Source organism: Oryctolagus cuniculus, chromosome 2, assembly GCF_964237555.1.
Source record: "Oryctolagus cuniculus chromosome 2, mOryCun1.1, whole genome shotgun sequence".
In the NCBI taxonomy this organism is placed as follows: Eukaryota; Metazoa; Chordata; class Mammalia; order Lagomorpha; family Leporidae; genus Oryctolagus; species Oryctolagus cuniculus.
This window is the reverse complement of record NC_091433.1, coordinates 67783322-67805961: the sequence shown is the minus strand read 5'-3', so window position 1 is coordinate 67805961 and position 22640 is coordinate 67783322. Positions and strand designations below refer to the sequence as shown.

Here is a 22640-nt window from a genome sequence, read left to right as displayed (position 1 = left end):
TGGAAATGTGAAGAGAATGTGACTGGTGACACAGGATTGAAAGAAAGGAAAAGCCCAGGGTCTTGCACAAGTTTTAAATTGTTAATGGTATTCATCATGGGGATATCCCTGAGGAGGTGAAATTTTAAGGAAGGGTAGAATGTGGTTCATCTTACTGGGGACACAGAGCTGTTTCTGCCTTGGAGGTCAAGTTCAACATCAAAGGAGTTTTAATTTGGTTTGGATTTTTTTAATGCATTTTTAAATTACAAATAAGATGTTGACTTAAAGAATCATTTTCTGCAGTAGAAGCAATTAGAATTTGAATATTTTTACTTTAAATTGTATAATGCAAAGCATATTAAAATAATAAGATATATGGAACCCATAAATAGATGGATATTTTAAAATCCAATTAAAATATTCTGTCTACTGTGGCTATTCTTTTGACCATGTGTAACAATCCCAGGGCTTTGTTTCAACACAAGGGCTGCAAGATTATTATTAGAAACAAAAATCACAACTGCTTCCACCTGCCAATCATCTTCACACTCATTCTATGATTGGAAGGTAGAGCCTGTTTTGACAAAGATTCCAGTCTGTGTCTCTCCAGTGATTTGCATGTTATTAACCTGGATAGACACCGAGCGTCACTTCCTTGATTTCATATGCAGCACCGGCTTGATACAATACAAGTTCCTTAGGAGAGCCACAAAATCAGAACGCTTGCACTAGCAGTGAAATATTTAGAAAGATAACAGGAAAAAAATGATGACTTGGAAGGAAAGAAATTAACAAGCTGTATGGTGGGGTGTTGCACATGATCAGCCATGCTTGCTGTCTAAGTCTGTCTGTTGGTTGTTGCTATGGCTACGGAAAGCCAGTGGAACCCAATGAGCTGTCTGCGGCAGGGCTGAGGACCAGCCATTTTACTTATGGAAAACAGTGTGGCATATTCTGCTGAGCTTCACCCTGGAAGAAGCTTTTTTTTTTTTTTTTTTTTTTTTGCCCAGATCTATTCAGAGAAGCGAGAGGCAATAGGCATGTTAGTATACAATGATTCCAGCCACGCATGCCCGCAAGCTGTCGTTTGGAGGAGCTGCTGACTGCTGTTGCAATTAGCTGATTGGAGAGCGTGGAATGCAGAGTGAGAATGCTGCATATCCGCTACCAGGCAGCAGAAAGGGGTTTTGTCTGGGGAAGGCAAGCCTCCCCTGCAGTATCATCTCAGAGGCTCCCTCGCTGCTTGCCCTGAAAACTAGTGATCCAGAAGGAGGGTGTCGCCCTCGGTTAACACCAGTCCTGTGCGTGGCTGCTGCTGACGAGCGGCAGGTCTGAAAGAGCAGGTGTGCTCAGATGGGCACTGGCCTGGAAGGCAGGCGGACGCTCTCGGGTGTACCTGCTTCCTGGTAACAGATTGCTGGCTCACAGAGCATCTGCCTGCACGCTGAGGCCGAAGCAGAGACGGGGGTTCCTGGGCATCTCACTTGACTGACAGAGGTAAGCTCTTTTTCCCTTTCAAAAACACAGTGTGGAAAGAACTCAGAGCAAAACTTAACCTGAGCGATTTCCCTTGGTTGTGTGATCTGGATTTATCAAGCACACATGCCTGTTTCCACAACATAGTGTCGGAGGCTCACATGGAGAATTGTTTCAGTGAATTCAGGTTCTAGAAATTGTACGATTGAAAAACAAGACTGCTGCGCCTTGGGGTTTAAAATCAATATTTGTTGTTGTGACAGACTGTGGTGGCTGGTTGTTCTAAACAGACTGCATCGCCAGCAACCTTTCCCTCCGACAAACAATGGACTCCTTTATGACCTGCCCTCTGACATGTAGAAGAGAGCTATGTGGAATGCCACTGGCATGTAGGTTGTGAAGCGTTTGCTTTTAAGCTTTGTAAAGGATTTATTTAACTCTTAAAACACCAGGTATACCTTTAAGAAATTTCATTCCCTGTCCAGGTGGTACTAACCAGTGGATTTTGTACTTGCTTTTTCTGGCCCCGGCGTCTGGTGTGTGCTGTTTGATTGAGTTTGGGGCAGTTGTAAAGCAAACAGTGCAGGTCTTGGAGGCTGCTCACACCTCCTGTCTGATTATCCTGCATGCCAGGGTAGCCCAGAGCACAACACCCCCATTGTGCTCCCCCGGCTCAGAAGGCAAGGAAAGAAAGGAAGTGAGTTCAAGCAGGGCTATAGTGTGTGGTGCTAAAACTTCTTTTATTGACCAGTTTTTCTCACAAGCAGATTGCAGAGGTAGAGAGTGAAACCAAAAACACCACACACCTCATCCGAATGCACACGAGTCTTTGCCGTGAGTGTTTGCTGTCAGTTGCTCTGTGATAATAGCACAGACTTTGAATTGCAACAGGGATTGCCCCTTAGTGAGTATTCCTTTGATTTACAGTCTCCTAGGAACAAAGCTGTTACTGTGGATTGAAACTGGTCAGTCAAATCGAAACCCCTGGTAAGGAAATAACCAAGTAATGATTAAATTCTGTTTCAACAGAACATTTTGGCTCTAAGTCAATTCATTGTTTGTCTATCAGAAATGTCAGTTCATTTATGGTGATATTGAAAATATTTAATGCAAAAATTGGTTGAAAAGTTGGAATTAAACCTCTAAGGATGGAATCTACCATGAAACTTATATAGTAATGAGGTTTACTTCTAAGAAATGTATTTTTATTTGATACCTTTTCCTAAAAATTATGATGAACTGTGGAGTCCCCTTAGAATTGTAAGTGCAATATCATTTCCATTGATTTGTACAAGCATGAATCACTCATTTCAGAAATACAGTCATCTTAATGTGTCCTCAGGAGACTCATGAAGCATCTGGAGAATTTTTTTTAAACTTCTGTATCGAATATTACCAACATTCAAGAAATAAAGATGCAGACTAGGAAATCTCACTGTGGAGAATCACGCCCCAACATTCGAAAAGAACAAACAGAAATCTGCCTATATGGGTATGGAACGTCACAGGAGAGAGAATGCACTTCACTCATGGTTAATTTTCAAAGGAAAACTAAAGGCACAGACTTGGGTTTAAGATGCAATCTGTAGATCAAGGTACCACGTAAGTGAATTTTCTCGCAACAGAATGCAAGGCAGAACTGCTCTGCGGTTTAGCTCCCTGCAGGAACTTATTTAGAATTAAACAGCGACAAGATCTGCAGCAAGAAAATGATTCTGGATTAATTTTTCATGGGGGAGCTTTTTAGAAGAGAAAGGTGTAGAAATGCCTAAGACACACCTGACTGCCTAGCCCTGTCGCCTTTGTGATAACGTCACGTGGGACAAGTTAGCCCACAGGAAGCCTGACACGCAAACATTATACCTGGGTGACCTTTTTCCCACATGAATACCATTTTTAGGTGATACGTTATGAAACAGAGCATTCTCCACCCAGTTTCATACAGCACTTCTATGTAGTTATTAGTTCAAAATTTCAAGAATAACATGCAAAGACATAGTCCCCTTCTTTCAAGACTTTGCACCTTGCTTTTTACCTGTTTTTGGATCCTTAACTTTCTGCTTCTTTCCAACTCATCTGCTGTCAATAACAAATATGTTGTAGCTTCCAGTGCACACGATATAGAATATTTGCAAATGCAGTACCCACTGAATAGATTTTCATTCAAATTTCCCCACAGTGGCAGCCACCACTCATGTGTCTTTCAAGCTCCACAGACTGTCGCTTACCACCTCCTGCGGCTACGACTGAGTTTTCCCCCTGTAGTTAGTTCTGCCTACTGCATCGTGTTACATTCGTCTCTGCTCGCAGACTTCTCAAGATCTCTAGTTCTACAGTGCTTTGGTGTGTAGAACTCAGCATTCAGACATTGTACCACTAGCTTTAGATTTACTATTTTCTTATTAGTTACTGTAAATGTATTCTTGGCCTCATAATACAAGTCCTAAAGCTGCCTTTCATCAGAAAAATTCAAAACATTTAAAAACAATGAGGCTTCAGTTTCTCAGATTTGAAAATCTGGCTTCAGTTTCTTGATTTCATAAAAGCTATAAATGTCCTATAATAAATAGATCAGAATTTTCAAAGGGAATTCACAACATATAAATTTACATGTTTTCACATTACATTCTAGCTTTGCGTTTTATAATAGAAATAAGATAAATAGCATTTCTTTATTAGCAAGCGTCTGTTAAAGGTTCATTTTGGCTGCCTTCCAAAATCTGGACTTCTTCCTCTTGGCTATAATATGTTAATGCAGAGCATGCTATGATTAAATAATAGACAAAGTTGAATGTGGTTCTCGTCATCTTGAAAACTAATCATGTTTAACCAGTTATTTTAAATTATATACAGTAATTACATTTTAGGAAACATGATTCTATAATATATCTGCATCATTTTTAATAATTTATATTTTAAGTAAGTATATTTTGAAGATTCAAATAATTAGGTCTTCAAAATAGTGCTTTTAAAGTTCTATATTTGATTGTATAAGGAAATGAGTTGCCTTTCCATTTCGCATTTTGCATATGTGATAGTATTATATAATTTTATAGAAGTTACTTATACTAATAATTTCATTGTGGATAAGCCTATTAAATCCTATACCATCACTCCAAAGAATTACATGGACATTTTTTAAATATCTTCACATCATTTTTGTAAAAATTAATACTTGAGCATTTCATGAAACACTTCTATAACTGAGTTCTAAATATGCCAAATAAAGACACTCATTCCAGCATAAACCCAGTTAAGATAATGTTAGTTGAATAAATAACAGGGAACCAGCAAAGACAGGTTTTTATTTTCGGGGTTGGCAAGATGACACACCCTCACAGAAGTATGCCACACTTATTATACCCTCGTCTTCAAAGCAGACAATACCAGTTCACCAAAAACACAGTGATTTCTTCTTCCCTATACAGCTCAGGTATACTTATCCCCAGAATTAATTCTACACCTTTGAAAAGCATTATTTCAGCAAAAAAAAAAAAAAAAAAATCAGAAAGCTTCCACTTTTCCTGAACCTAACCAAAGGTCTTAACTTTCTAAGAAAATTTTCCCAGCTCAAAATAAATAAATAAATAAAACCCTAGTAGTATTCTAAATATATTTCCTTCATTCTTTTTATAAATGTTATGATCTAGGGAAATTTATTTTTATTAAGAAACATTTATAAATTTAATGATATTGTGTTCTTTCTGCTCATGAGTACTGTTGCCTGTTTTTGAAACTTTTAATTTTTTAATGTAATGTAGACATTTGTTTCCTCTACCATGTTTTCTCAATGACTGTAACTTATATATCACAAATACTTTCTTAGAATGAACCCTACCCTCCGTTTTGAATGGGCGAGTTAGTCTAATCCATGCAGAACTAAATCTTTTCACATTTCTTGTTCTGATCAATTTTTTCGGAATGGATGAATATGATGACAGGACCAACATAAGCTTCTTAGGTTCCAAATCTTCTGATGTTCTACCCAATTTGGCACTCTTCAGAGACTAATATAATTGTGAAGAATCCGACATAAGGAATCCAATAAACTAACAAAACTGGGCCTCTACCCAAGAGCCGCAACACTTGTAAAACTCCTCCAAGTGTACCATCAGGAATGGCGAGGTTTTTAAATGCAAAGAAAAAGACATAATGCAGTGAGATTCTGGTCACACTGGAATACTGTATGAACATAAACGGTCAATCTGTGCTCCCCTGCGGAGTCCCTATACCTACTTCTAGCTGGAGATAGCTCGCCGCTCAGGGGTGTTTGGTCCTCTGAAGAGGTGACCACTGTGGAACACGCTTAAGCTTTGGACTTCGTGAGCAATGGTCCTCCACCTGTTGACAAGAGTCAGCTACTTCTGCCCCACTGGCTCATTTTAATTCCAGCCCGAGGCACTTTATACAGTTTGCTTGTATTTTCCACAATCAAAAACAGAAGTTTAAGAGAGCACATGTGGTTGCTTAAAAGTGAGCGGACTCTCTTGTGGCTTATCAAGATGCCTTCACACCTAATCAGTGCAGTTCTCTGTGCTCAAGTTAACAAAGGAAACGAGATAACAAAGCCCTCAGCTGTTCCTGTGCTGTGTCATCTGGTGCACAATTGGGGCACTTTCTGAAACAAGTACATTTATCTGACTTGTACGTTAGTGCACACATTTTCTCCTGTGAGCAATAATCAACTTTTAAAACAAATGTCTCAATGCCTAGATTGGAAAATGTATATAGCATAGCTTACTAGTAGTTAAGATGAAAATTCAGAACCATTTAGTAGTGCTGCTACAGTGTGAATAGATTTGGGTTGTTCCCTAAAACTGGAGTGCCAGCTTAAACCAGTTTAGATGAGGCGAGGCCAGGAAAATGGTGAGTGACAAGAGGGAAGGACAAGATACAGGTTGCTTGGGCGGAACAGCAGTTACAGGGAAAATTCCAATTGCTTTCTAAGAGCAGCTGGAACCCTGGAGCATCCCACAGCAGGATGGCATATGAAATATTCAGCCAGTATCCGATGAATGGACAGAGGGCTCATAGCAACCTGATCTCCACTGCGTGTTGTCTAACGCTAAAACAGGACCAAAAAGTAGTCTGAATTAGAGATAATGTGACAATTTAGCAATATGCTCAATTTTTTAAAATCGTCTAAACACAGAAGAAAAACATGAAAATTTAAGAAAATGCTATTATTTTTTAAAGTAACATATAGGGGCAGTGGCACAGTGGGTTTAAGGATTAATTTGTCACTTGTGATGCCCCCATACCTAATTGGATTGTCAATTCCAGGCCCAGCTCCTCCACTTCCAATCCAACTTCCTGTTAGTGTATCCTGTGCAGTAGCACATGATGGCACATGGGTCCCTGCCACCCACATGGAAGACCTGCAAGGAGCTCCAGGCTCCTGACTTCAGTCTGGCTCAGCCCTGGCTATTGAGAACACTTGGCAGGGGGATAGGAGAAAGGCAACGAATGGGGGATTAGTCTCTCTCTCTCTCTCTCTCTCTCTCTCTCTCTCTCTCTTTTTCTCTTTCAAGTAGATCAAAATAGCTTTTAAAAATAAACATGTAGGGCTGGGGTCATGGTGGATTAAGCCACCGTCTGCAGTGCCAGCATCCCATATGGGTGCCAGTTTGAGTCCCAGCTGCTCCACTTCTGTTCCAGTTCCCTGCTAATGTGCCTCAGAAAGCAGTAGAGGGCCCCTGCCATGCACGTGGGAGATGCAGAAGAAGCTCCTGTCTTTGGCCTGGCCCAACCTTAGCTGTTGCGGCCATCTGAGGAGTGAATCAACAGACGGAAAATCTCTCTCTCCCTCTCTCCCCCATCTCTCTCTCTCCTCTTCCTCCTTCCCTCCCTCTGTGTCTCTCCCTCTTTTTCTCTCTCTGTCTCTTCTGTCTCTCCCTCCCCCCTCCCTCTTTGTCCCTCTTTCTCTGTCTCTCTCTCTCTCTGTCTCTGTCTCTCCCTCTCTCTGACTTTCACATAAATAAATAAATCTTTAAAAAAATAATTTTAAAGATGCACAAATAAGACACAGTATTTCTGGTGATGCATCTAATCTTTCCATGTGAAAGTGAACTCCAAGAGAGAGTACTCATGTTTCATTTATGTTTTTACCCTCATTATGTTACCATGTGCATGGCCAAGAGTAATGAAGGCTGGTTGGATGATCAAACCAAGGTTGTGGTATCAAATGTTAACAAATAAAATTTACACCAAAGAGGAAACCTTGTCAAAGTAATGTAAACTGTGAATCAATGTAGCTTTCATTATGAGAGAAATAATTCAGCCCATATATCTTTAAATGTTTGTTTGCTTTGTTTGTGGATAGCATGCCTTTTATGTAAAATGCTGGGCTCAATGTCAGAATAATCCTTTGTAAGTCATCAAGACTTCAACAGAGGAAATCATGGCCGGCGCTGTGGCTCATAGGCTAATCCTCCACCTGTGATGCCAGCACCCCGGGTTCTAGTCCCAGTTGCTCCTCTTCTAGTCCAGCTCTCTACTGTGGCCCGGGAGGGCAGTGGAGGATGGCTCAGGTCCTTGGGCCTTGCACCCGCATGGGAGACCTGGAGGAGGCACCCGGCTCCTGGCTTCAGATCAGAGCAGCGTGCCCGCCATAGCGGCCATTTGGGGAGTGAACCAATGGAAGGAAGACCTTTCTCTCTGTCTCCCTCTCACTGTCTATAACTCTCTGTCTCTCTCTCTCTCTCACTGTCTAACTCTGCCTGTCGAAGTGTTTGTTTTGTTTTTTTAACAGAGGAAATCATGACACAAACAAAAATGACTTGGTTCACTGAAATCACTCAGACTTTTTCTCTAGAATTTAATCTCCTGGGTAACTTAACTATATGGTAGTTGTATCTAACAATCAAGAAAGCAATAAAATATGGGAAGGCATAATCATCTTTACCAGAAAAGCCATTATTCATTAGTTGAAAATATGTCTGTTTTGGGAAAAGGGCATTTTTAGGTCAATAACTCAGATGGCTGATAAAACATTCGGAGGTCTTTGACATTGACTTTCCTTAGAAACAGAACTTTTTACACAACATGTGGTCTGAAATCTGATTATATTGTTGACTTCCTTTCCACCGTAAATTTAATTTATGAGACTAGCATAGCTGATTTATATAATAATTAATATGAATTTTTGTTTGAATTAAAGAATCTTCCTTCTGGAGTGTGCAAAGCATTTTGACTTCATTTTAAGTTAATTTTGTATTTATTAGTAGAGAATTATTATTGCCTGCATTTGACAAAAGCAAATGGTAATCAAAGTCATGAATAATCTAGCTTAATTTAAAATCACCTTCCTTTAACCCAAAGTCCCAAAGGTCCTTACAGTGCCTCACACTGACAGTTATCTGATAAAATAATTTCACTTAATCTGTGTACTATGACATGATATGATATCACATCATAATCATTTGGAACCCTAAACTTTAGCTTCCTTTGGGGTGAATTAGGAAAACATGCCCTCAAAACTCCAGTTCACTGTTTTTAGCTCTGGTATTTAATTATGCAACTGTCAGGAACTAAAAGATTATGATCACAAAATTATATTTCCTGGGGAATGAACCACTCATGAACTGCCTCATTCCCAGATTCCTTAGTGATTTTATTGTATCCATTTCTAACCGGTCTGTGAGAAGAGCCTCTGGGTTTCTATGGTGCAGACAAAGTCTATAAGTTGGAGAGAACAGAAGCTTAATGACCAGGGTCCAAAAGGACTCAAGCCCTCAAAGTATTTATCCCAATAAGGTCACTCAACCAAAAGAGCTTTTGAGTTCAGAAGGAATTAAGAAAAGTGTTGATTTGAAATACAAGTGTTTCAATTTCCACCAAAAATAAAGCATTTTTGAGCAATCTGTATGCGCTCCAGCTAAAGTATCTGAAAGAGTGAAAAAAAAAAAAAAATACTGATCTGGCCAAGGAACCCAGCATGACCCATATTGATTGACGTTGAAAATGTCACTTCTAAAAAGATAGGTTATTCATTGGCCAGTGACTTCTTTCAGGAAATAAAACCTGAATGTCTTCAGGCAAGTATAATGCCAGGCAACACATACTTTTGACACCACCATCAGACTGCTTGCTTCACAAGCATATCAGTGCCCTGAGCCCCAGGCTGCCACGGGGACTCGAACTTCTGGATTGACCTTTCTGGTAGATGAGTTTGACAGTGCGATGGCAGATTTTCCAAATCTCCTTGTCCAGGCTTTTCAAGTTTGTTGTCTCAGTGATTGATGTATTAATAGAAGCTATGGTCATGTCCTTTCTGATTTTACCTAGTATTGAAAAGAAGGCCTTGTGAAGGGAAGCAGAGAATGAGAAAGATCTTAAGTTCTGGGTACAATATAAGAAGAGACCAGATCCCAATGTAAATACCAAAGTTGTAAGTGTATATTCAAATGTTATTTGACTTTTTATATAAACATTTTACAAAAGTTTTAGGCTTTCACTTATTTACTTATTGCACACCCATAAGGACCTACTACATGTTTAGAATGGTGGGAAAATGAGAAAATATGGCAGCAAGCCATTAAAAGGGCTTATAGTTTAGTGAAGGCAATAATTCAGGAATGCTAACTATTCTAATTAAGATACAAGGTGATAAATTGTTATAAGGGAGATAGGACAAGTGTTTATTTCTTTGGAAAGACATGCAAAAAATTGAAGGGGCCATCAAAGAAGAGGGTACCTTTCTCTGAAGGGAGAAGAGAACTTCCATTTTTACTATGACCTTGTCAAAATAAGGCTGGAGTTTGTGAACTCAAGAGGCTTGCATGGCAGCTCATGACAAGAGCCTCAGGTGATTACTGACGTCATAAATAAGAGTGTCAATTGTTAAATCAACAACTGGAGTCACAGTGTACTTACTCCCCATGTAGGATTTCTGTCCTTAATGTGTTGTATTATGAGAATTAACGGTAAAACTTGTCTTCAAACAGTACTTTATACTTCGTGTGTCTGTGGGTGCAAACTGTTGAAATCTTTATTTAGTATAGAGTTGATTTTTTGTATATAAAGATAATTAAAAATGAATCGTGATGAAGAATGGGATGGGAGAGGGAATAGGATTTGGGATGGTTTGCAGGTGGGAAGGTGGTTATGGGGAGAAGAACCGCTATAATCCAAAAGTTGCACTTTAGAAATTTATATTTATTAAATAAAAGTTTTCTATAACAAAGACATGCAAAACATTAACATACACAGCAAAAACTTTGTCTCAAGATAGAAAGTTGTAGAAAATGACATTAAGTTACTTAGAGAAGGGAAATTTCTTAGAGAATCAGGAGAGAGAACTTAGAGAAAATAGTATGTACATTAGGCTTTGGATGAGATGGGATTTTGGCAATTGTTTGCAAAAGTGAACTTTGTAGCATCAAGAATTGTTTTAAACAGGAGCAGGCATTTAGCCTAGTGGTTAAAACAGTGGTTAAGACATTCATATCCCATGTCAGAGTGCCTGAGTTTCACGCCCAGCTCTGGCTACTGACTCCAGCTTCCTGCTGGCACCAAGTCCAGGAGGCAATGGTGATGGCTCAGGTGGCTGGTTCCTTCCAGCCACGTAAAGACCTGAACTGAGTTCCCAGCTTCAGCTTTGGCTCCAGCCCTGCTGTTGAGCAGCTCTAATGTAGGGAAACTCTCCCTCCCTTCCTGTCCCTCTCTCTCTCCGCCTCTCAAATAATGATAATTTGTAAAGGTACTATTTCAGATAACTAACGTTTACTTGTCATTTTCTTGGTGGCTTCACATGAGCTGTTCCACTGACACCGCCACCCTGTGCACTGTGTGCCATCATCACCATGCTGCACAAGAAGGAGACTGGGGCCCAGTGAAAGGCTCACTGGGTTTCATGTTCTGAGTTATTTGAGTTTACAGCAAGCAGTTCATTCCAGTACTGGGATAAAGGCATATCAAAAGCTCAAGAAATGAGTATATTTTTCAATTCAATAGCTAAAACAAAGCAAAAATAGCTAAATAATCCAACTGCGAAATGAGCAAAGAACAAATGGACCAAAGGTATGGGGAATGCAACTCCGAACCACAAGGAGTTGTCACCTCACACCTTTCAGGACAGATAACAATTGCCAGTGGGGCTGTGGAGAAAAGGGGACCCTGCTGCACTGTTGATGGACATATAAATTGATGTTCCCATTATGCAAAATAGTCCTCAGAAAATTAAAAGTAGAACTGTCCTATGATCCAGCAACCCCACTTCCAAGTATATATCCAAAGGAAATGAAAAAGTATGGAAGCAACCTTAGTGTTTGTCCACGGGTGAAAAGATAAAGGAAACCACATCCCCTAAACACACACACATAATTCGAATACTGTTCTCCTAGGAAAAGAAAGAAATTTGGTCATTTGAGAGGCTGAAGAGATGTTGGCCAAAGGATACAAAATTTCAGTTAGACAGGAAGAATAAATTTTTTTTTTTCAAAAGCGTATAGAGATAGAAGTACTGCATGATTACACTTATATGTGAAAACTAAACCTTGAATCATTAGAAACAGAATGGTGGTTGCCAGGGTGGCAGGAATGTTGAAATGTGGGTCAAAGAGTATGAACTTACAGTCAGGGGATGAAGAAGTTCTAGCAATCTGATGTACAGGAGGGTGGTTAATAACACTGTGTTGTGTGCTTGCAAACTGCAAAAAGTAAATCTGAAGTGTTCTCACCAGTGAAAAAGGTTACTGAGATGATAGCTGTGTTAATTAACTTGATTATGATAATCACTTCACAATACGTACCTACAGCAAAACACCTTGTTGTACACCTTTAATATAAACAATTCTGTCAATGATACTTCAAAATAAAGTTAGAGGGGGAAAAAGTGCTTTTTTAAGGATATGGTGAACTAACAGTTAAGGATGGAACAGGCCCCAGCCAAAAGAGTAGAGAGGGAAGAGGAGAGAGGGAGCGAGAAGGTGCTTGTGATGGTAAAGAGCTAAGCCATTAATGGCCATAGGGAAGCTGCAGGAGTGAGACCCAGCGGCAGAGACAAGACCCAAGGCTAGGGAAAGCCCCACCTCAGAGGATGGAGGGATACTCGGTCTTCTGGAGCAGGAGGGTGAAGTGAATAAATGAAGTCAACTCCTGAGCCAGAAAGGACATTGTAGGAACTCCCAGAGGGTGACTCCGGGTTGCGGGGTAAAGGTTCAGTGAGGTGGAGTAGGGGTATGAAGCCGTCAAGGGCCTTGTCCTCCTGACCATGGCAGTGAATCAATCACCAGGGGGCACCAAAGATGGAACTCAAGCCTCAGGAGCCAGGCCCAGGAGGCAGTGCAGCACCCACTCTCCTCCTGTAAGTGCTGGCTCCTGACAGCTAAGTAATGGCAAGTGTTTAAGTATTATTAATGTAAGCGTGTTTGACTTTGACGCAAGTTAGATTTCTCAGTTTCAGTATTTTTAATGGGAAATGCTGTGTCATTGGCCTGGGGCTAGCGGTTAGAAGCATGGACTTAGGACTCACCCAGGGCTGGTGTGAGTTCTGGCTCTGTGACCTGATTGCAGCAAAGTCAGCCAAGATGGGAAACCCTCTGCACTGTGGTTGCCTCAGCTGGAATGGGTGTAACCATGGTGGGCATTAAAGTTCCGTGTATTGTGCATTGTTCAGAACACAGCACCTGAGATAAAGAAGGGTCCTGTAGGTATCAGCTGCCCCAGTGTTGTTAGTTATTCATGGAAGTATATGGCAAGACTTTGCTCCCAACGCCTGTGCTCCAGTCACTTTTCTCTGGGTCCTTTGCTGTCTTGTGAAGCCATGCTTATGTGTGTTTTGAAGGAACACTGCTGCTGCCCCCTTCAGTGAGATCCTAGTAGCCACCACACATGCAAACTCTCAGCCTCAGGGACTCCCAAGGGATTCTATAATGCTCGTCCAACAGGGGATGGGGTTGGAGTGTTAAAGGACTTGAGATTCAGGGGAATCGAGTAACCGGGTAGATGCTGTTGTGAGAAAATTTGGGAACAAGGAAGACCTTTTTTGCTTGGTTTTTGATATACAGGAGAACATGTTGAAACAGGCACAACTTGACTTACTTGTTGGAAATATCTAGATGGAGTAGTGAGCCAGATTCAGGGACAGATCAGGATCCCAGCTGTAGCTAAATTCAAGATAGAAATGGGCCGATGACTATGTAGAGCTTCAGAAAATATACTACTCCTGTGAAGGACATTTTTCCCCAAACCATACTTTTTTAACAGGCAGAGTGGACAGTGAGAGAGAGAGACAGGGAGAAAGGTCTTCCTTTGCCGTTGGTTCACCCTCCAATGGCCGCCGCAGCCGGCGCACCGCACTGATCGGATGGCAGGAGCCAGGTACTTATCCTGGTCTCCCATGGGGTGCAGAGCCCAAGCACTTGGGCCATCCTCCACTGCACTCCCGGGCCACAGCAGAGAGCTGGCCTGGAAGAGGGGCAACCGGGACAGAATCCAGCGCCCCGACCAGGACTAGAACCCCGTGTGCCGGCGCCGCCAAGGCGGAGGATTAGTCTACTGAGCAGCCATGCTGGCCCCCAAACCATATTTAATCAATAAAACACCAATGATACATTTTAGTCACTGCAGAAAAAAATCCACATTTTTTAAAATAGAAATTTTTTTAAACTATTAAACATAGTTGCTGAGTACACTTAGTACAGATCTAAGCTGCCTGCACCAGTTTTATTTTCCCATTGGTTATGTGTAAATTTTAAAAGCAAGTAATAGCATCTTAATTTTTTTGTTAAAAAAAGATAGATGGATTTGACCAGTACAGATGCAGTTATTGGAAAAAATCAGTCAATTTACCAAAAGTTAACATATTAAGCAAATATCAGGTTTTTTGTAGAGTTGTTATGAGCTAAAGTCATTTATTTTCTCTTGAAGATTTGTAAGTGTTGCCACTTTAATTTTTCTGGGAAAAATACGTAAGGATTAAATTATAAATTGCGAGGTTAATGAGGATTAAATGGATTATGAATTTTAGTTGTGTAAAGCAGGACTTGGCATGTGGAAGATGCTCAAATATGTTAGCAAGTGCTGTCATCCTTCTCATTCCAGGGAAGTGCTGTGCATTCCTGCTGTGCACCTGCAACTGGGTGTGAGTTCAGCAGCACCCAGCTGAGATGCTGAGAGACTGTCCACAGTCCCTGGGGCCAAGGGCAGGGACCCTAATAATCACGCAGTGTCACAAGCCCCAAGGCGGGGGTGAGCAGGCACTGGGAGGGAAGGCGAGGAATAGGATGGGCTTGACCCTGCCTGGACCATGTCAGACACCATTAAGGCCAAGGTGGGGCTGCAGATGGAGGGAACACACTGTGCAGGGAAACGGGGCATGAAAGAACACTGGATGCTGGTTGGGAGTCTGGAATGTGGGAACAATAGGGGGAGCTGGGTCTGGGATGGTAGGGGATTGAATAAAGGGATTTTCAGTTACACATAAACTCAGCCCTTCCCAGCTCTGTAACTGCTAACTCCACAAAGGAGAACAGGCCCTGGGCTTCTTTAGAACTCTATTTCCCTCCCAATAGAGAAGAGGCAGCCGCACTCACCTCTGAGAATTGCCATTTGGACTAAATAAGTTCATTGCAAAATGACTGGTGTAGCACCTGGCACAACAGAGACACAGAATGAGTGGTAGCCTCACCTATTTTTATCACCAGCATAGCACCAGCATCCTGCTAAGGGTAACATTTAGAAAAAAAAAAAAAAAGCGGGGTGGGGAGGGACCATTGGAATTTAATCCAGTGGGAAAAGCCAGGATCATATTTGTGTGCAAAAAAAATTATAACTGATAACGGTCTATCCAACCAAATAAAGAGCACAAGAAATGGTTGTAGAAAAGAGTTTCACTATCTCAGGGAAGAGAAAAACCTAGGCAGGAGCTTAAGACCTACTCTGTGTCAGTCCCCCTTCTAAATGTTTCCAGTGCATCTGAAACAGTGCCTGCTAAGCCACCTTTAAAATAGACAGTTCTACCTCAGTGGAAGATTGCATTAATAAGATGTGTGGAGGGCACAGGGGTGAGGGAAATCTGTGGGCGAGCTTCTGAGGTATGTCTAAGGAAATGTTTTGAGTTGGGGCCTAAAGAACAGGTGGGTATCTGCCTTGTCCTGTGTTTAGCCTGCCTGCACCCAGGAACAGTGTGTGCTGAAGCACCCAGGCCCAGAGGGGCGCGCTCGGAGATCGGAAGCTGTTTGGTAAGGCTGGAATGCAGGGTGCCTGATATGCAGAGAGAGAAAGCAAAGTTGGACAAGAACAGAGCTCGGGTGCAGTGTCAGTGTGTCCCACCGAGTTAGACAGGAAGGTGGTCTGCCAGCTGCTGAGGAGGTGTGAGACTGCAGGAAAGAATTGCACGCAGGAGGTCAGTGCGCTAGACCAGGAGGCCACGCGAGAACTCCAGCTGTTCAGGACAATGGGTCTGGAATCAAGAGATCATGGAAATGGAATCAGTCATACTTAGAAGACATTTAGGGGTGGGAGCTGGGGGCTGACTTGCCTTAGGACATTAAGATATGGAACAAGCATGTTTGGGGAATAAAAGTATATAAATTTATTTAATATGAGGCTTTGTAAAGGATTTATGTATTTGAAGAAGGGAGAGAGATAGAGAGTGACCAAGTGAGCTTCCAACCACCAGATCACTACTCAGTGGCCACAATGGCCAGAGCCAGGCCGAAGCCAGGAGCCCAGATCTCCATGCAGGTCTCGCACATAGGTGGCAGGGGCCCAAGCATGTGGGCTGTCCTCTGCTTCTTTCCCAGGTGCATTAGCAGGGAGCCAGATGGGCAGCAGAGCGGCGGTGACTGGAACTGACACTCATATGGGCTGTCAGCTTTGCAAGCAGTGGCTGAACCCACTGTGTCACAGTTCCAACCCCTAAAATAAATTTTATATGACGGAGAACCTTCAGAAACAAAGACCCAAGGAAACCAAGAAACTTGTGCATTTTTATGCCAAGTGGGTTGTAGAGTGGATCTTTGTGAAGAAAAATGATGGACAAAGAGGGTTTGATCTGTTGGAATCAACTGAGGGAGCTCAGCAAAGCCTGTTTGCTTATCTGTGCTGTCAGGGATAAGGTGTTCTTTTCCTCCTGGGATAGGGTGAGCACCTCTCTGTCACATGAGGGTCTTGTGACCCACTTCAAGGAAGCGTCAGACAGTACAGTCAGCCTCAGGGGAGACAGGCAGGAAAGGTCAGAGAGAACTTCCCATGGCTGCTCTTTTCTCAAGTGCCATATTTGGGGTAGCATATCCTGAACCCCATGATTTGGTATGTGAAAAATGAGGATGTTATGCCTAGATCCTATTACCGTCAGTTCTATTCTGTGAAACAGTTCATGAAAAGTACACACTCTACAGTGCCTGGCACAAACTGGAAATCATAATTATGTCAGCTATAAAAAATCTCCTGGAATGAAAAGGAAATGGGGATTTCCCAGAGGTCTAGAATATAATAAAGCCTGGGCACAAAACAATAAGCTCCATAAATAAAAATGCATGTCCACAATAGAGAAATAAGTCAGTAAGTTTCTTACTATAACACTCAGCAGACTTTCAATGCTCATGAAATGAGTATGGTCCAATTGAAAACTCAAAGAACCTCCTGTGAGAGTGTAACAGCACTCTTCCAGGTCCTCTGCTCACAACTGGATCACATCAGACTGAGGCGCACTTACCTCTGGTGATGAATTAGGCAGAGTATTCATTGCGAAAGGCTATTGGGATAAAATGCAGAGCCTCATCTTCTCTAAAGAGTCCAATTCCTAAGAACAGCCATCCTGCCATGGACTATGCTAACAGAAACCATAGTCCTACAGTACTTGCTTGAGGAGGCATTGTAAGATCTTTTTTTCCAATAGATTTACCGGCTTAATTATGTTTTTCTTAGGCTGATCTAAATTAGTTTTCATGTCACGTGGTTTTGTAGCTTTGTGATCTGCAGTGTTATTTAGGAATGTAAAATAACAGTAAGTGTTCTTATAAATAATAATAATGACTACTATTCATTCAACGCATACTGTGTCAGGCAGCATGCCAAATTCTTTAAATACCTCTCATTGACTATTCACAAAAACACTCTGATGAGGGTATTATTCTCATTTTACAGAAGAGGAAACAGACTCAGAAAAGTTAAACAACTTGCACAGGGTCACACATGTGGGGAAAGTCAGATTCAGATGTGGGCTGACCACATGCCCAGCCCTGTGCTCTCAACGTTTTTCTAGGCTATCCATTTGTGGGATCCACGGATTGGCCAAAAGAAAATGCTATGGTTCTCACTTTATCTTCCTCTCTATACTTTCGCTTGTGGGCTCTAGCGAAACATTTATTTATAAGTGAACATCAGATGTCTTTATTCTTAAAGATCAAAAACAGCACAATAATAAAGAGTGGGAGGGAGGAAAAACTAGGACATCAGTAACAGCGTTTTATGAGACTGTGGACAGTTCTTACTTTCTCCTTTTTGCTTGTCTTATTTTCTAAATTTTCTTCAAATTAGAAAATTATTAAAATAAGGAGACACACCTGGATGGACACTGGAGCAAATTCATGTCGCACTAATGACTTTCAGACATGTAATTATGATGTTGCAAAGCTCAGCAACAGGGAAGGAACATGAAGTTCTCTGAATGTAAATGATCAGCTAGCTCTCTTTTATTCTGAAAACTTTCAACCACTTTAATGGGAGAAATTCTTCAAGAGATGTGCCGTTGGAAAACTGATCACCAACTTGACGTTCTGTGCTCAGTGTCCGTGGGGCTGTCTGTTTACCAGCCTGGAAGCTTTTACCTCCGGATTAAGGACGATTAGCTCTACTTTGGAACCAAACACAGTTCACTTGGAGTTCAAAAAGGATCAAGAGCCTTGTGGCCGTGTACATGGTGAACAGTTTCCTTTTGTTGACCACAGCATTCTGTTCTAAAGGAGAAAATAGTCACTCTCGGAGCGTGTAGTCATATTTTCTGGAAAAGGCAATGGCTCTTTCTTCACATTTTGAAGAGAGAAGCAGACACAAGCATTCAATTTTGTGATCATAGAGAAGTCCTAAAACACTTGGTGAGAGTGCGAGTTCATATAATTCGCACTAAGAAAAATGAGCAGGAAAAAAACAGCTCGAAGGTCATCTGGAAGATGTTCGCTGCTCATTGCACATTGAACGGCCTTGCCTTGGCTGGCTTTGTCCATCTGTTCCATCGCGGGAGTTCCATCCAAGCTTTTCCTGAGTTAGCACTGTATTGCCTGAACAAAACGGAAATCCTTGCTCTCAGGGAGCTTAGACTCTCAAGGTGTATGTCTATTTTGAGCTGAATTGCCTTATTCTGATTATATGAATCTATAGAAACAAACATGTCTGCACATGAGACGTGAAAAAGTTTTTCCTTACATTTTTACTATATTCGTAAATGTATTTCCCACAGTTCCCACCATGAACTCCTGTACATGATTAATTCATACATACCATCAGAAGGTAATAAAATATGGCATATGGGAAAAGTGTGCTCATTTTAATTTAAACCCAGGCAGCTTCTAAGTTGTATTGATAACTTGCAGACTTTCTAGAATTAGCATTGAGAGAAATCTTTACTATTTTTAATTATGGTGTTGCTATGATCTTAAGAACACATTGATGCCCTTCTATGATTTTGTCTCAGACTTATGGTTTTCTTTTTTTTTATAATTTTTTAAAATGTGTTTATTTGAGAGGTAGAGTTACAGACAGAGAAAGGTCTTCCCTCTGTTGGTTCACTCCCCAAATGGCTGCAACAGCCAGAGCCGTGCTGTTCCAAAGCCAGGAGCCAGGAGCCTCCTCCTGGTCTCCCATGTAGGTGCAGAAGCCCAAGCATTTGGGTCATCTACTGCTTTCCCAGGTTACAGCAGAGAGCTGGATCAGAAGAGGAGCAGCTGGGACTAGAACCGGTGCCCATATAGGATGCTGGCACCACAAGCAGAGGATTAACCCACTGAGCCACAGCACCAGACCCCAGACTTATGGTTTTTACCTCTCTGTTGAGATTTTTCAGAGGACAGACACTATGGGATATTCAGGACAAAGTGCCCCAGTCACCCTGTATCCGTGTGTGTGATGAGGACAGAAGAGCAATTTCAATGCAGAGTTTTAAAAAACAGCTGGTTTGGGGTATATGTGAGCAGGCAATCTCGATTTGTGCCTTTAATTCATAAAGCAATCGACAAATAGGTTTTGAATCATTTGTCTGTGAAGTGAGAGATAATTTCCCCCAGACCAAGGGGGCTATTGTATGAATTAAGTTCTTAATATTCTCAACAGGAAAACATGAAAGTTTCTTTTTTGTATGAAAAGACCATCTGTAAGTGTGACTGGCTGCACAGATAGAGATTTCTTGGCTCTTTTCATGTGGAAACAGTTCCAATTGTAGAGTCTCCCAGCTACTCAGGTGTCTTGTAATAATCCCTGAAGTTTATGGTCCTTATCCATTTGGGAGAAGCGATTAGTACACATCCAACAGATGAAGTGACAAAGATCCATTTATTTTCCTTGTGTAGCCACCATGGTTATCATGTAAGTGAGAACTGGGAATGTGTGAGTTATAATGTGTCTGTGTATGGATGCTAATCAGTATGTGTTAATAGACCTATTGACTTACTTCATTATTTGAGTGTCACCCCAGCCCTAGTTCCTCTCAGGACAAAGTTAAGGAAACCACAGAAGTAGTGAGTGGACATAAGTGCAATGAAAAATAAAATCGCGGATTCTTTGCTCCCTTGGGATTTGTGAAATGAGAGCCATGTTTCACCAGCCTAGAAGTTAGCAGTATCCCTTCATAAACCTGTTAGTGATGGTAGATGTGTAGTTTCTCAATGAGATAGAAATGGCAAATGCAACCCAAGGAGAAACTATTCACTTTGATTTGGAAATAGTGTAAGAGTTACATGTATTTTGGAGACTGACATTGTGGCTCAGTGGGTTAAGCTGCCAGCATCCCATATGAATGCGAGTTCCCATACCAAATGCTCCACTTCCAATCAAGTTCCCTGCTAATTGCCAAAGATGGCAGCAGGAGCTGGCCCAAATGCCTGGGTCCCTGCCACCCACATGGGAGACCTGGATGAAGCTCCTGGCTCCTAGCTTCAGTCTGGCTCAGCCCTGGCTCTTGCACCCATTTGAGGAGTAAACAAACAGATATAAGATCTCTGTGTTTTTCTCTCTCTCAGTAACTCTACCTTTCAAAGAAATAAATAAATCTTAGATTTTTTTTAAAAAAAGAAGTATGTGTATTATATAGAAAGGAAGAAATTTCAGGGTTAGAATTTAATCTCAAATGCAGTGAAAAGATATCCCATCAGCAAGAATAACAGCAAAATTACATAGCAGTTTTTCATCTAGGTTTTTAAGAACTTTTATACTTAAAGTTTGATGGAATATTTTTTAAAATTAATATGGTTTAAGTTTTATGATACCCCTCTTATTCTGTTTTAAGAAATTAATAGATTCTGAAGGTATCACCCACACTTATGCTTTTAAAAATAAAGAGGATATAGAATACAATTTTGACTTTATTTGAGAAATTAAATTTGTATTATTTCTTAAAGCATTTAATTATGAATATCTTATAGAATTTATAAATAATTGTGTATGTTATATAATTGTTTAATATGTAATATCATTTTAAGTGCAATTTATAATGTATTTGATTTACATTATACCTGTAAGGAACATGGAATCTGTATAACTTTGTAGTTAGTCCAAATCAGGATATGATGAGCTGGGATAAAAGAATGAGGATTTCTCTGCAAGACTGGTTAAAAGTAGAAGAAATTAGAGTCTCATTTCCCATGAATAATGAAGGTATCTACTGGTGATCTCAAGGCAACACAGAAGCTTCAAAAATTGATTGTGAACTGACTTTTTAGAAATATTTATTTGAGGCCGGCGCCGTGGCTCACTAGGCTAATCCTCCACCTGCAGCACTGGCACTCCGGGTCCTAGTCCCGGTGGGGGCGCTAGATTCTGTCCCGGTTGCCCCTCTTCCAGTCCAGCTCTCTGCTGTGGCCCAGGAGTGCAGTGGGGGATGGCCCAGGTGCTTGGGCCCTGCACCCCATGGGAGACCAGGAGAAGCACCTGGCTCCTGCCTTCGGATCAGTGCGGTGCGCCGGCCGCAGCATGCCGGCTGCAGCAGCCATTGCGGGGTGAACCAACGGCAAAGGAAAACCTTTCTCTCTCTCACTGTCCACTCTGCCTGTCAAAAATAAAAATAAAAAAATATATATTTATTTGAGAGGCAGAGAGACAGGCAGACAGCTCTCATTCACTAGTTCACTCCCAAATGCCTACATTAGATGGGGCTGAACCAGCTGAAGTTGGAGCTGGGAACTCAATCCAGGTCTCCAGTGTGGGTGGCAGGGACTCAACCAGTTGAGCCATCACTGCCACCTCTCAGGATCCACAGAACCAGGAAGCTGGAGTCAACAGTCAGAGTTGGGACTTGAACCCAGGCACCCAATGTGGTCTTAACTGGCATCTTAACTGCTAGGCTAATGACTTGCTGATTTTTTTTTAGCAGGAAACTGGAGGAGGAAATGTATCAAAACAAAGGTGGCCCGTTGTGATCTTGATCTGCAACTCAAACACCCCAAAGAATGGTTGGACCCCAAGGCTGGGTGTGCTCTGTGGCCTGGAATTGCTTATCCACCTGCTCCTGTTCTGAAGTTTGTAGGTCAGGGTGTTCGTTACCACTTGAAATTTCCAGCACTTTTGTGGTCACCCAGAATAGTAGAGTGAGATACAGAAGTCCAATTTGGTGTCTTAAAGGTGTGTTCAAATGTGTGCAAATCTTCTAAAAAGAGGCCAGGAGGATAGATCTCAATCAGTAACACGAAAACAGAGCTCAGGTTGCAGAATGGCACAGCTGCTGTCGTTTATAGCTCGGGTTTGGCCTGCTGTGATGGGCACCATTTGTTGAGCTCTTTCCAATTCCTTCTTCTCTTGCCTAGTGTTTTACTCCTATGTGCAACTCTAATCCTCTGTATCTGTCTTTGCAGGCAGGATTCATTACAGGGTATAACTATAAAATATAACTTGGCCCTAATATAAGGGAACTTCAAAAAGTTCGCAGAAAGTGGAATTACATGAGAAGTTTATCTTGGGATAAAAATTTTGAAATCCAAACACAGTTTTTTTCATAATACCTTTTTCCATGAACTTTCTGATGACCTTTC

The 22640-nt window shown here is 41.4% G+C and overlaps 1 protein-coding gene across 10 annotated transcripts in view; it reads left to right on the top strand.

The window, feature by feature from the left end:
- The first annotated feature begins 961 nt into the window (after positions 1-961).
- Positions 962-22640, top strand: part of SORBS2 (sorbin and SH3 domain containing 2) — a 232794-nt gene continuing 211115 nt past the window's right edge. For 3 of the 10 annotated variants that reach the window (XM_070068417.1, XM_070068407.1, XM_070068412.1), the window contains exon 1: positions 963-1479. The gene's annotated coding sequence lies outside the window, so the exon portion shown is untranslated. Of the gene's footprint in view, positions 1480-22640 lie in introns of all 10 variants that reach the window. The other 7 variants (XM_070068414.1, XM_070068400.1, XM_070068384.1 and 4 more) reach the window with 4 other exon arrangements.